The sequence below is a fragment of the Ochotona curzoniae genome, unplaced genomic scaffold (genome assembly GCF_017591425.1).
Source record: "Ochotona curzoniae isolate NIBS_2020 unplaced genomic scaffold, NIBS_Ocur_1.0 contig_2754, whole genome shotgun sequence".
NCBI classification, from domain to species: domain Eukaryota; kingdom Metazoa; phylum Chordata; class Mammalia; order Lagomorpha; family Ochotonidae; genus Ochotona; species Ochotona curzoniae.
In genome coordinates this window covers 33,486,271-33,501,149 of record NW_024465582.1, presented here as the reverse complement: position 1 = coordinate 33,501,149, position 14,879 = coordinate 33,486,271, and the positions used below count along the sequence as shown (strand labels likewise).

General features: G+C 49.1%; 1 protein-coding gene across 7 annotated transcripts in view; it reads right to left on the bottom strand.

Moving 5' to 3' along the window:
* ERBIN (erbb2 interacting protein) overlaps positions 1–14,276 on the bottom strand; it is a 108,287-nt gene extending 94,011 nt beyond the window's left edge. For 5 of the 7 annotated variants that reach the window (XM_040977616.1, XM_040977620.1, XM_040977619.1 and 2 more), the window contains exon 1: positions 10,894–11,326. The gene's annotated coding sequence lies outside the window, so the exon portion shown is untranslated. Of the gene's footprint in view, positions 1–10,893; positions 11,327–14,142 lie in introns of those variants that run through there. The other 2 variants (XM_040977618.1, XM_040977622.1) reach the window with 2 other exon arrangements.
* Between the last annotated feature and the right edge of the window lie 603 nt (positions 14,277–14,879).

Here is a 14,879-nt window from a genome sequence, read left to right as displayed (position 1 = left end):
GAAGAGCCTGGGAAGCAGCAAATGGATACAGATACTTGAGGTCCTGCAGTACCAAGTGGGAGTCCCTGGTACCTGAATTCAGACTGATGCAGCCCCCGCCTTGGGCTTCTTGGGCACTGAACCAGCAGATGAGAGATCTTCCATTCAGTGTGTCATGCTGACTTCCAAATACAACAATCTATTAGATACATAACATACACATACACACATAAATCCTATGAACCAGAGTTCAGAAACTACATCAAAAACACAGAACAAAATCACTAAAAAGAACTGAAAATAGAGCAAGTGTAAGCCTTAAGATTCCCCTAGAATGTAAAACCAAAATGTCAGTAAACGTTCTGTAACACCCAGTACTCATCTAGTTTTTAGGGTATGGCCTGAAAAACACACAAACTACGACAACCTCTGAAATACTCTTAAGCTGTGTGGCCCAGCACAGTAGCCTAGTAGCTAAAGTCCTCACCTTGCACATGCCAGGATCACATTAGGGTGCTGATTCCCATCCCAGCAGCCCCACCTCCCATCCGGCTCCCTGACTGTGGCCTGGGAAAGCAGTCGAGGATGGCCCAAAGCCTTGGGACCCTGCACCCCGCGTGGAAGACTTGGAAGAAGCTCCTGGCTCCTGGCTTTGGATCGGCTCAGCTCCAACCATTTGCGGCCGCTTGGGGAGAGAATCAATGGACGAAAGATCTTTCTGTCTCTTCTCCTCTCTGTATATCTGACTTTCCAATAAAAATAAATAAATCTTTAAAAAAAAATGTTTTTGCTTAAATATCTTCAATGAAACAAACAAACAAAAAACCGATTTCCTTGTCTCTTTTGGAGCATAAGGATGTGCATTACCATTCAGTGAATCAGCATGCCAAGGCTCGGAAGCTGACTGTCCCAAATATAAGTCACACTCGTAGGGAGGAAGACACTGTACCACTCCAGGTTCAGACACTAACTTAAAAACTGCTACTTCTGGTGGGCCCTGGGCACAGCAGTGAAGATGTCACTTTATACACACATCCCTCACAGCTGCCTTGCTGCACTCCTGGTCCATATTCCAGCTAACGTGCACTCAAGGTTGCAGAACATGACGACTAAGGTATTTGGGTCCTTATCACTCATTAATAAACCCAAATTGACTCCGAGCCCCTGATTTCAGCCTGGCTCAGCTCTCCCTATTACCAGGATTTGAGAAATGAACCAGAGATGGAAGACCTATCTTTCTGCCTTTAAAAAAAAGGAAACAAATACAATTTTAAAAACCACAATATAATGGGCCCAGCACTATGGTTCAGTGGCTAAATCCTCACGTTCCACATGCCAGGATCCCATTTGGGCACCAGTTCTTTAAAAAAAAAAAAAAAAAAGATTTATTTCTTTATTTCTTTTTATTGCAAAGTCAGCTATACAGAGAGAAGGAGAGACAGACAGGAATATCTTCCATCCACTGGTTCACTCTCCAAGTGGCCACAATAGTCAGAGCTGAGCCAATCCAAAGCCAGGAGCCTGGAGCTTCATCCAAAACTTCATGTGGGTGCAGGAACCCAAGACTTGGGCCACCCTTGACTGCTTTCCCAGGTCACAGGCAAAGAGCTGGATGGGAAGTAGGGCTGCTGGGATTAGAACTAGTGCCCATAGGGGATCCTGGCGTATGCAACATGAGGACTTTAGCCATCAGGTCATCGTGCCAGTGGGTACAAGTTCTAATCCCATTGGCTCCACTTTCCAATCCAACTCCGTTTGTGGCCTGGGAAAGCAGTTGAGGACAGCCTAAAGCCTTGGGACCCTGCACCTGCGTGGGAAACCAGGAAGAAGCCCCCAACTCTTGGCTTCTGATCATCTCAGTTCTGGCCATTGCAGCCACCCAGGGAGAAAATCAGAGGACGAAATCTTTTCTTCTCTTTGTAAACCTGCCTTTCCAATAAAAATAAATAATTCTCTAAAAAGAAAAAAAAGACCTACAATACACTACTTTTAAAAGTTTAGTGTCAAATCATATTCACAATTAACTAAAAAGTCTATTAAAATATTGCTCACTTTCCAACCACTATCTATACAAAGGTGGATTTCCTTTATATACTTCAACTAAAATAATATGTTGCGGGCCCAGCGCGGTGGCGCAGTGGTTAAAGTCCTCTCCTTGCATGCCAGGGATCCCATATGGGCGCCGGTTCTAATCCCGGCAGCCCCGCTTCCCATCCAGCTCCCTGCCTGTGGCCCGGGAAAGCAGTCGAGGACGGTCCACAGTCTTGGGGCCCTGCACCCACGTGGGAGACCCAGAAGAGGCTCCTGGCTTCGGACTGGCTCAACTCCAGCCTTTGCGGCTGCCTGGGGAGTGAATCATCGGATGGAAGATCTTCCTCTCTGTCTCTCCTCTCCATATATCCGCCTTTCCAATAAAAATTAAATAAATCTTTATTAAAAAAATAAATAATAGGATGTTGCTACAAATACACTTAAGAAGCAAATATAATAATTGAACTGCTTTCTATTAAACCCAACATTAAAGATGTGCAAAAACAGAAAATACTGCTACTCTTTTTGCTAAGTAAGTCAGCCCTCCACACACACTGGTTCTGAAGCCTTCAGATGCTCCTGCACTGCGCACGGGCAGTAACTTCTTTCTTGCTATTGCTCCTTCAGCAAATGCAAGAATATGACTATGAACATTCACATTGTATTATAAGTAACCTGGAAATGATTCAAAGGATAAAAGAGGAATGTGCCTAAGTTATATATAAATACTGTACCTCTGTATTTGAGAAAGCTTCCCTCTGCCGGTTCAATCCCCAAATGTCTGAGCAGCCAGAGCTGGATCAGGGAAAGATATCTGAGCTCAACTCCTTTGGGGGCAGAAGAGACAAAACTACTTTAAGCAACACCTGTTGCTTTCCTGAGTCTATACTGACAAGAAGCTAGAATGAGGAGCCACAGCTTAGCGATGACTCCATATACTACAATACACAATGTAGGAATATTGACCCTAGGCAAAAACCTCACCCCACCCTGGCATTTTATAGGCTGGATTTGAAGAGCTACAGATAGCAAGATTTATTTCAGCAAATAGCAGTATGTGTATTAAAACAGTGTTAGTATACAGTGACTTATATTTTCAATTTTATGTATGTTTTAACACATAATGAGAGAGGAATGAGTAAGCGAGGAGGGGGGCAGTGGGGGGGTGTGGTAGCAGGGGGGGTGGGGGGAGAGGGGAACGGATGTGTCGTGGTGAGTAGGGGGGGGAAGGTGGTGGGTCGTTGGGGGGGGAATAATTCATTAAAGGGGGGTACAAGGGGGGGGAGGGGGGGGGGCGGGGGGCAAATGTGTGGTTAGAGAATGGCATTAGAACACAATGAGGGGGGGAGGATGGGGGGCGGGATGGTGATAGGAGGGTGGGAGGTGGAATGCCGGGACGAAAGGGGGGTAGGATGATAGTGAGGGTGGTGAAGAAAGAGGACGTGAAAATATTATGAGATATAGGGTGAAGAAATATTATGATGTATATATTTGGTGTTAATAGGGATATGATGAGTAGAAAAGAATAGAGTGGTAGGGGATTTAAGGGTTAATTTGGTTTTTTATGGATATTAGGGAATGGATGGGGTGGATATGTTGGTTTTATGAATGGAAGGAGGATAGGGGGGATGATGTGGGTATGTAGGAGGGGAGGGGAGAATAGGAATGGTATGAGTAAGGGAAGTGGGGGGGAAGGATTTAATTAGGGGTGAATAGGGGGGTGTAAGGTTGAGAAGGGATGGGTATGGTTTAATGATGAGGATTTGATAGTGATATATATTGAAGTGTTGATTATAGTATTTGGTCGTGGTGGGGATAATGGGGAAGGGTAATTGGTTGAGATGGGATAGTATGTGGTGTGAGATGATAATGTGGTGGTATATGATGGGGGTTGGGGTAGAAGAAGTGAGGGTTGAGTTGGGTTGGAGTATGAGTACATTCAAGGCAGTGTTAGCTGGTTAGGTGCATCAGAGGCCATTCTCATTTACAGTATATTCAAATTACGACAGCTTTATTGACATACAACCATACCAGGTGTTAGGAGTGCCCGTATTTTCTGAGTTATCCCATTTCCTCGCATTTTTCTATCCTTTATTGTCATGCCACTGCTTGTAACCTTATAATGTTGGTAAAGTACCTCTCTCATTTCTTCCAGCATGCTGAAACAGGCAATGGAAAGTTCACTCTGGACTCTAAATGAGGATGGACCTGTAAACAGAGCCTCCAGATTTTATTATGCCAGCTTTGATTACTTAAGATATCACTTTTTTGGGACCGGCAGCGTGGCCTAGCTGCTAAAGTCCTCGCCTTGAATGCACCGGGATCCCATATGGGTGCCGGTTCTAATCCCAGCAGCTCCACTTCCCATCCAGCTCCCTGCTTGTGGCCTGGGAAAGCGGTCGAGGACGGCCCAAGGCTTTGGGACCCTGCACATGTGTGGGAGACCCGGAAGAAATTCCTGGTTCCTGGTTCCTGGCTTCGGATCAACGCAAGCACCGGCCGTTGCGTTCACTTGGGGAGTGAATCATTGGACGGAAGATCTTCCTCTCTGTCTCTCCTCCTCTCTTTATATCTGACTTTGTAATAAAAATAAGTAAATCTTAAAAAAAAAGTAACACTTTTTAAAAAAAGATTTATTTTTATTGTAAAGTCGGATAAACAGAGAGGAGGAGAGACAGAGAGGAAGAGCTTCTATCCATTGATTCACTCCCCAAGAGGCCACAACAGCTGGAATAACACCGATCTAAAGCCAGAAGCCAGGAACCTCTTCCGGATCTCCCACACGGGTGCAGGGTCCCAAGGCTTTGGGCCGTGCTCGACTGCTTTCCCAGGCCACAAGCATGGAGCTGGAAGGGAAGTGGAGCTGCCTTAGAACTGGCGCCCATATGGGATCCTGGCGCGTTCAAGGTGAGGACTTTGGTTGCTAGGCTACCACACCTGGCACAAGACGTCATTTTTTAATAATTTCTGGCTTTCCTACTTCATTTTATATATCTAAACTCAGACATACAAAAAAAAATTCAGATAAGCAGCATCTTATTGTAATGATTTTTTTTAAATATAATTCTTCCCAAATGCTTTCTATGCTATCATTATAAAGCTTGTCACACCTTCGCCAATGGCATCTGGAAGAACATTTGAAGTGACAAGAACAAAGCACAGGACACAGTGCTTACCTCACGAAAGCAAAGGGAAGCTGTAAAATTTTGGACACTGTAGCAGAAAAAAAATTCTAACATAGAAACAGGACAAGAGAGGGAAGAAGAAGGAAAAGGAAGGCACACAGAATAAGTGCTTGAAGAGGTCAAAAGTAGGACGGAGAACAGTCACAGGGGCACGAAGAATCACAATATGCACATTGACGCGACCTAAATGGTCCATCGTAGTGACACGAACGAAAAACATGAGAAACAGAGCTGAGGCACCTAAACGCAAACCACAAATACAGGTAACAGATAACAGAACACATGAATACCAAGTTTAATACTGTACGTACCCCGAGTTGAAATGCAAAAAGCATATTCTCAGAATTAAAAGGAGCTGGGGTTGGTGTTCCGGCACAGCCCATGAACTCAGCAGTCCATGGGGTTGCCAGTTCGGGTCCCAGCTGCTTCACTTCCAGTCTAGCTCCCCGCTAAAGCATTTGGGAACAGAGTGGAGGCTGCCCCACATACTCTGGCTTCTATAGGTGACTGGGATGAAGTTCTGGCTTCCACCTGGCCCAGCCCTGGCCATGGTAGTCATCTGGGGAGTAAACCAGAAGACCAAAGATACCTGTGTCTGCCACCTGCAATTCTCACAGTCAAATAAATAAATGGAGCACTGCTTAGTCTAGAGGCTAAGTCCTTGCCTTGCACATGGATCCCACACCAGGATCACCTATGGGGGCCAGTTCTAATCCTGGCTGCCCCGCCTCCCATCCAGCTCCCTGCTTGCGGTCTGGGAAAGCAGTCCAGGATGGTCCAAAGCCTTGGGACCCTGCACCCATGTGAGAGACCCGGAAGAAGCTCCTACCCTTAGCTTTGGATTGGCTAAGCTCCTGTTGTTGGGGCTGCTTGGGGAGTGAACCATCGGATGTAAGATCTTCCTCTCAGTCTCTCCTCCTTTCTGTATATCTGACTTTTCAAAATTAAAAAAAAAAAAACTTAAACATAAATAAATAAGTGAATATTTAAAATAAATAAATAAATAGGGTGATGTGAGTAAATAAACTTACCACTGCAGGTGATGGATTTTTGCGATGACAGACCAACAACCTTTGGAAAAGAGGGAAAGGACCTCAGCAGCGTGGCCTAGCGGCTAAAGTGAACGCGCCCTAGATCCAATATGGGCACCAATTCTAATCCCAGCAGCTCCACTTCCCATCCGGCTCCCTGCTGGTGGCCTGGGAAAGCAGTTGAGGACAGCCCAAAGCTCTGGGACCCTGCACCCGTGTGGGAGACCTGGAAGAAGTTCCTGGATCCTGCCTTCGGATCGGCATAGCATCGGCCGTTGCGTTCACTTGGGGAGTGAATCATCGGACGGAAGATCTTCCTCTCTGTCTCTCCTCCTCTCTGTTTATCTGACTTTACAATAAAATAAAATAAATCTTTAGAAAAAAAAAAAGAAAAGAGGGGAAAGACATTAACAATCCAATATGAAAACAACAGGGCAGCTAATAAAGCTAAGTATAAACATAGGAAGCCAAAGGAATCAGAAAACTAAGTAACAGTTAGATTGCTCTTTTTTAAGAAAGAAAACAAACAAAAAAGATGGACATATGTATTTGAAAAGCTACAGAGCAAGCTGGTTCACACTCCAGATGGCTGTACCAACCCAGGCTAAGCCACGCTGAGGCCAAGGACTTCATCATGAACACAGAGTCCAAACAACTGAGTCATCTTCCATTGGCTTTTTTTTTAGGATTCATATTTATTGAAAATTCAGATTTATATAGAAACAGAGAAAAGATCTATCCACTGGTTCGCTTCCTAAATGACGACAGCCAGAACTGATCCGAAGCCAGGAGCCAAGAGTTTCTTCTGGGTCTCCCACGCGGGTACAGGGTCCCAAGGCTTTGGGCCATCCTAGACTGCTTTCCCGGACCACAAGCAGGGAGCTGGATGGAAGTGGAGCAGCTGGGACAGGAACAGGTGCCCATATAGAATGCCAGTGCTTGAAGGTCCAACATGAGCCTGTTAAGTCATGGTACAGGCCCCATCTTCCACTGTTTTTCTAGAATATTATCAGGGAGCTGCATCAGAAGTTGAGCAACTGGGACTTGACCCATCGCTCATATGGGATGCTGGTCCCGCAAGCTGTGACTCGACACGCAACACTACAATGCCAGCCCCTAGATTTCTTTTTATAATTAGGAAGATTAAGGAGAAAGGGAAAAGCTGACAGGCACATCTGAGAGAATAGTAAGTGATGACAGGCACCCAGAAAAAAAGAAGAATATAATAGAGCAGAAGACAGAAACACAACTTTTTCTTCTTGGAAAACTTAAAAGCAAACATTAGAGAGAAAAATCAACGTGTTTACCTATTTTCTATGCAAACAGAGTGCATTCAAAAATTGAAAAAAAATCTATTAAGAATGGTTAAATGGAGGTGCTACATATATTACCACAAAAGGAAAAAGAGGACAACATCTTTGGAGGTTCTATAACACAAATATTCCCAGAAAAAAAGGTGAAGCATGTAACTGAAAAGTGAATGAGAACAGGGCCCAGCGCGATGGCACAGTGGTTAAGGTCCTCGCCTTGTACGCCCGGGATCCCATATGAGCGCCGGTTCTATCCCGGCAGCCCCACTTCCATTCCAGCTCCCTGCCTGTGGCCTGGGAAAGCAGTCTAGGACGACCCAAAGCTTTGGGACCCTGCACCCGCGTGGGAGACCCAGAAGAGGCTCCTGGCTTCGGATCAGCATAGCATCGGCCCGTTGCACTCACTTGGGGAGTGAATCATCGGATGGAAGATCTTCCTCTCTGTCTCTCCTCTCTGTATATCCGCCTTTCCAATAAAAAATAATAGAAATAAAATCTTAAAAAAAAAAGTGAATGAGAACATGCAAGCAACAAAGGTATTTAAAAAGATCCAGGCAAGCTACAAATGTAAATCAGAAAATGACTTGCTTTCCAGCATCGCTACAATGCTGGATAATCCCAAATACTTGGTGAGTCGTGCCATAATCTGTTTCTGCAACAAAAGCAGCTTAAGCTCTAAATCATATTCTCTAAATCATATTACATCTATAAATAATTGTTTCAAATAAATGCCTAAATATGTATCTAGTTTCCCAAAACTTTAAAGTGTTTCTTAGAAGGTATAGTTCAACACCACCAAGACCTAAAACAACTGAATTTAAAATATTTAACAATGATACATGTCTCCACAGCTATCACTTTATAAGAACACAAAACACAGGACCTGTGCAACAGCCTAGCAGCTGAGGTCCTCGCCTCGCATGCGCTGGGATCCCAGCAGCTCTGCTTCCCATCCAGCTCCCTGCCTGTGGCCTGGGAAAGCAGTCAAGGACGGCCCAAAGCCTTGGGGTCCTGCACCCGTGTGGGAGACTTGGAAGAGGCTCCTGGCTCCTGGCTTCAGATCAGCGCAGCTCCAGCTGTTGTGGTCACTTGGGGAGTGAATCAATGGATTGAAGATATTCCTCTCTGTCTCTCCTCCTCTGTATATCTGACTTTACATAAAAATAACTTCATCTTTAAAAAAGCACAAACACAATAAAAACTTGGTTCTCATATTTGAACCTTTGTAAGCTTTTTAAACACAAAATTTGCTGTGGCTTAACCTCAAGTTCAACAATTAAAAAAAATGTTGAAATTGCATTTTTGTGCAAATAAACTTTCTGGAAGTATTCTGGGAACTTATTGCAAGGAAATCCATACAACACTAAGAGTATCCAAATCCTGAAGTGAATCGAGAGTCTTGCTTTTTTTTAACCCTCACATTTTAAACAAGACTTTGAAAATACAGTTCAACAGGATAAAACACCAAATTTATTTAGTGCTAACTACCAGAATTTTAAGGAAATCACAAATGATGAACTATCAAAAGGTAAAAACGGAACCAAAGGCAATTGCTGGAATCAGCAGGTCTTTTAACCCTGCTGCCTCAGTGCAGACCTGCCAAGCTTCGCTCGAGGGGAGAAAACAAAATAAAACCCAGGAGATGCATTGCAACCAGGTGCTTATCAGGAGCTGCAGCAGCTGTTCAGGGAAACTTCTGAACACAGAAATACCTTCACAAAGGTTTGCTGCTGAGGCCAAGTATGAACCATATAAGGAAACCGAAGTTCAACGTCATTTATTTTGTTCTGTTCTTTCAGATGCCCAACAATAACCTTCTTGGCTGCCTAATCCAAAAGCATAAAAAGCTATGCACTTTAAATTCCTTGATGAAGCGATTTGACTTAACAGAAATTACATGCTAGTTTACACTTTTCAAACAATCTCCAGAGCTCGGGCTCTCAGAAGAGTCCCGTTGTGAAATGTGCTTTTAAAAGATAAAGTAGCAAAGATCAGGTTGTGAAATAATTCGATCCTGATCTTCTAAACCAACCTTTTCTCTTTGAACGGAAGTCACTCTTTTTCCTCAGGCTTCCCGGAATTATTTTGGTTAGTATTTGATAAACCAAACGTCAACTGACGTGCCACTGGTTGACCAGATGGACCATATTCATTTAGTGTTTGCCAAAGAAACTTTACTTTCCCTTATTTTTCCCTACCCTTCCCACGAAAGTACTGCGGGAAAAGCTCAGCATACAAAGACACTACAACACAGCTGCAAAAAATCTATATATACATGGTGCGGTCTCGCTGCGCCCCATCCCCCTGGGCCCGGGCACTGGCACAGCTCTGCCAGGTGCCAGTCACGCTTCGCGAGTCCTGCCCCACACCAAGTTCCTAGCCCTTATTAGGCGGAGCACAACACCTAAACACCAAAACATGCCAACGCAAAAACGCAAATCCCATCGTATTCAGAGGCACAGCTTTACATAAACAGCCCAATCCGTGTGTTCCCCAAAAATACACCCCGAGTGTCGACTTCCCTCCATATATAGACTGTTGTGATCCGCGCAGAAGTTGGAGGGATTCGAACTGCTCGCAGGTGCTCACTGTGTCCTAATCACCAATCCGTGGCTGTATCCCTCACTCCCTGCTTTTCCATCCTCATGGGGGGCGGGGGGGGGGGCGGCCAGGAAAGTCCAACCAGAGACTTGCTTCCAATGCATGAACTAAGCCAGAATTTCGGGCGTCTCAACATCTGAATAGCATAAGCTGATACAACTGAGAAAAAAAGCAGTATCCGCCTCAAAGGCGAAAGCGGGCCAAGATTTCCTGTCCCTGACATGCCATGAACTAAACTGAACGAGGGTTTGAACTAAAAACAACAACAACAACAACAACAAAAATGCTCGCCAGGTGCTGGAGTCGCTAGCACTGTCAACAAACGCGGCAGCCATCTCAGTCACAGCAAATCATTCAGCAGCGACCCAACTTTCTTCCGAACGCAAGCCGCCAGACCGAGGAACCTGATCTACATTGCATACGTTCCAGAAAAACGAAAACTTCTGGACCTGGCGCCGAACAAAGGCATCCTTTCTTCCGATCGCTCAAAAACTTCGTCCCACTTGCATTCTTACACTCCCTTCTCAGCAAACCAGAGTCCAGATGGCAGCGCGGGGAGAGGGGGGAGGCAAAGGCAAAACAAAACAAAACAAAAAAACCAGCTCGACCATTATTATCCCATCCCAAAGCCTCCGCACCTGAGAAGCAACACCCTGCACGCTAACTTAGGGCTCCAAGCGTTCACCTCTATTCCGGCCCGTGAACTTGGCAGACTTCTTAAAGCCACTTTTCCGTGAAAAAAAAATTTTTTTTTACCTTTCGGTCGGACAGCGTCTCAGGGCTGCCGTCTCAAAGCTTCGCTTGACATGATCGCCTCCCCGGCATGAGTCACTCGGGCTGCAGCCGAAAACGCGCTCGGTCCCCGCACGGTGAGAGCGGATGTGCCGCCCGGGGGGCTGCTCCGGCGGGGGGCTGGGCTGCCTTCCCGCTCTCGACTTTTTGCACGAGTTTTCCCGGTCCCCAACTTAGGGAATCTCCGCCGCAAAACCGGGGGGTTTGGGGGAGGTGGGGGGAAACGTGGGGAGGGGAGGAGGAACTTTTTCACTCGTGACACCGCCCGGAATTGCCGTGCGAAACTCACTTCCTGCCTTGGCGAAAAAAAAAAAAAAGCAGGATCCAGCTCAGTCCAGGGGAACCCGGAACAGCGGCCCGGCGCGCGCCGGGAGGGGGAGGGGAAGGCCGGCCGCCCCGGGCCTCGGCGCCCCGCACGCCCCCCGCACCCCCGACGGCGGCGCGGCCCGGCCGCCCTGGGGCCCGGAGCGCGAGGCTGAGCCTCGGCTGCGCTAGGCCGCCACCGCCGCCTCCTCCTCTTCCTCCTCGCCGCCGCCCCCAGAGCCGGGCGGCGGGGTTATTGTCTGGAGAGCGCCTGCCGCGCCCTTCGCCCGCGTCGCCGTCGCCGCCGCCCGGAGCAGGAGTCGAGGGGCCGCCGGGCAGGCTCGATGGCGGGCCCCCCTCCCCGGGCCGTCCGTCGGGCCGTCCGTCCTTCCGTCCGTTCCTCGTCGCCTTCCCTTACTCGCTTCTCGAACGTTTCTCTCTCGCCTCTCTCGTTTGCCCCGCCGCCGTCCCTCCTCTGCCTTCCTCGTTCTTCTTCCCCCACCCCCGGCGGCGGCGGATCCCCCTCAGGAAGCGCGGGGGGCCGAGGACGGGCGGCGGGCAGCTCGGGCTCCTCAAGAGTTGGCGGGGCCCAGGGCTGCTGCGTCCCGCGCCGCCGCCGCGCCACCTTCCCTCGGCCGAGAGCCGGCGAGGGGAGGGGACTGGAGCCCCGGAGGGAGGGGAGGAGAGCGAGCGAGCGAGCGAGAGAAAAAGAGAGAGAGAGAGAGAGAGAGAGGAGGAGGAGGAACGGGGCTGGGGCGGCAGCCGAGTTCCTGCCTCACAGGCCGCGCGGCCCAGGCAACAGCGCCACCGCCCCGGCGGCCAGGGGGGCGAGGCTGTGCGCGCCGCGGCTCGGCCAGGGGGCGGGGCGGCCTCCCGCGGGCTGCGCCCCAACCGCCGGCAGCCGGGCCCGAGGCCGGCGCGAGCCAGTCAGAGCGAGCGCGGGGGCGGCGGGGCGGACGGCGGCGGCCGGGGCGCGGGGACAGGGCCGCTGGCCGGGGAGCCGGGGCGCGGGGACAGGGCCGATGGCCGGGGCAGGGCCGCTGGCCGGGGAGCCGGAGCGCGGGGACAGGGCCGCTGGCCGGGGAGCCGGGGCGCGGGGACAGGGCCGCTGGCCGGGGAGCCGGGGCGCGGGGACAGGGCCGCTGGCCGGGGAGCCGGGGCGCGGGGGCAGGGCCGCTGGCCGGGGAGCCGGGGCGCGGGGACAGGGCCGATGGCCGGGGAGCCGGGGCGGCTAGGGGCGCTGGTCCCCGCGGCTCCGAGGCCAGCCAGCCGGCCGGCCGAATTCCCCGCACACGCTTCCCGCCCGCCCACCGCGGCCCCTCCGCGCTCAGCCCAGCAAACGCGGCGCCGGCCCTCGGAGTTTTCTTTGTATATGCACCGCAATCAGTGCCCTGCGGTCCCGATGCGCTGGCAAGCAGGTATCTCTTTTTCGGTCGCGGGACTCCGACCTTTTTTTTTTTTTTTCTGTAATGGCACGCTCAGGTTTGCAAGCCTCGGCCGCCGCCGCGGCCCGGCGGGAGCTTCCCACGCCAACCCTGCCTGGCTTACTGGCTAGCCCCGCCGCCGCAGCTGGGGCTCCTCCAAGGTTCAGCTTCACGCCTGAGAGCAGACAAAGCTGGCACTGGCCGAGAGAAAATGGCCCGCGAAATTGTGTCTTTGTTAGCTGAAGCGCTGGATGCTGTCCGAAGGCGACTCGGGCTTCCAAGGCCAGCGGTGGCTGGTGGTGCAGTGGTTGGATTGCACTGCCCCCCCTAATTCATCCTGGCCGGCGTTTGCGTTTAGGGAGAGAATCTCAAGCGTTCTGTCAACACATATGGCGTACAAAGCCCGAGCCGTAACATTGCACAGTGTCTACAGTCAGTGTGTTAAACACGATGACAGACGGCCCTTGTTTTCCCCGGGGAGGGAACCTTCCAACCTCGTCCCCCTCTATTAGACTTCACTGTGTGGGGACTGTGCTTCGAGCCTGCAGGTCCCTAAAGTTACAGGTTCAATTCTTCCATCTGTGTTTCTGAGATAATTACTTATTACCAAGTTTGAATAAAGAGCTGTATACCCTGCAGACGATCCTTGGCCTGCATCCAAGGGAAAGAGTTGATAAGATGCCCAAAAACTTGTTTACTTAACATGAGCTGAACGCAAGTGACAAACACTGGGAGGCACTCCCGGGAGACAAGTCCACTTTTAAGGGACGGGAGCGCTGTTAGAGCTTCCAGAACTGAAATTGACACCAGTGTTGGTCCCTTCATGTGGAGCGAAAGTGGAAGAGAAGTACCAAAATGCATACAGGTCTATTTAGTGCTGAGATAGAGGTAAGAACATAAACTGAACGCCCAGAAATGCCAGGAAGGTAGACTAATAACACCAAGCTAGACAGCTATTTTATGTGAATATTAATCGTAGCCATTGCATAAGAAGCTAAAGTTAGCATACTGTACAAGCTATTTTTAATTGTCGCACTTTGGAAAAACTCATGAGTCTTGATCAGAACTTGGTGGCACAGCTCTGAACTGAAAATGTCGGGTCTCCTGAGCAAGCCAGGATGCAATGGCTCCCCACCCAGTGGACCAGCGGGACGACTCCGGGATTCCAGGCGTGCACCTGCTGTCACATTGACTTATTTTCAGAACATACACACACCTCTAAGTCTTCCCCTTACACACACACACACACACACACACACACACACACACACACACACACACGCACTCCTAAAGCCGTCCATTGACCCCCCACCACACACACACATGCACATTCATAATGAAGTCCTGCCCTGTCCCAAATGTAAATAAGGAAGACCAGACCACATGTAAATCTTGTCCTGATCCTTGGACTTAAGCTAACACTCAACACTCACCTGACTATCTACCACTGGAACTACAGAGACCGAAAACCCCTTTCCCAACTCACCTGAAATCCTGACATTAGAGTTTTATCCCTTTGAGTAGTTTGTTTCTCCAGAGCCGTAATCCCAGGAAGAGTGATAGTTTAAGCCCTATTTAATCCCTAATTCATCAGATGGTCTCCCTAAAAGCAGCTTTTGACGAAAAAGGGAATAACATATGTTGATCTGGAGCAGGCAGGAGGAAATGTGCTATCGCTCCTGGCAGCAGCATATGGAAAGTGGAGTCTAGGCAATAAAATGGCCCTCATTGGATTGTTAAGTCCTGCTTGCTCACACTGCAAGAATGAGCTCCGACACTGCCGTTGTGAGGATGCGAGCTGACACACACTTGTCAGTGGACTGCTGTCAGCTATTTCTCTGACGGTCGCTTTGTAAAGTACCTTCTCTTGAATCCTGCATCCTGAAGAATAAAACAATACTCTATGACCCGGATATCCAATACCAGGAGTAATGACTCGCCGGCGTTACTCATCACTTCGCTGTGATTCGTAGGAGCGGCACACTCAGATACAGCCAAGCTTAGGCTGGTTCTTTTTACAAAGCATTCATTCCTGTTGCGTGGTTTCCTGTGAAAATCCTCCTGTAGGACCTTGAACTAAGATGGGCTTAACCTTCTAATTATGTTTAAAACGAGAACTGGGTCCTGCTTCCCACCTTACACAAGGCTGCCTGTGTGTGTGGAAGAATGAAGTGAATTAATTCTGGGACCGTCTTGGAGAGCAAGCTAACAAGAGTCTGTGGG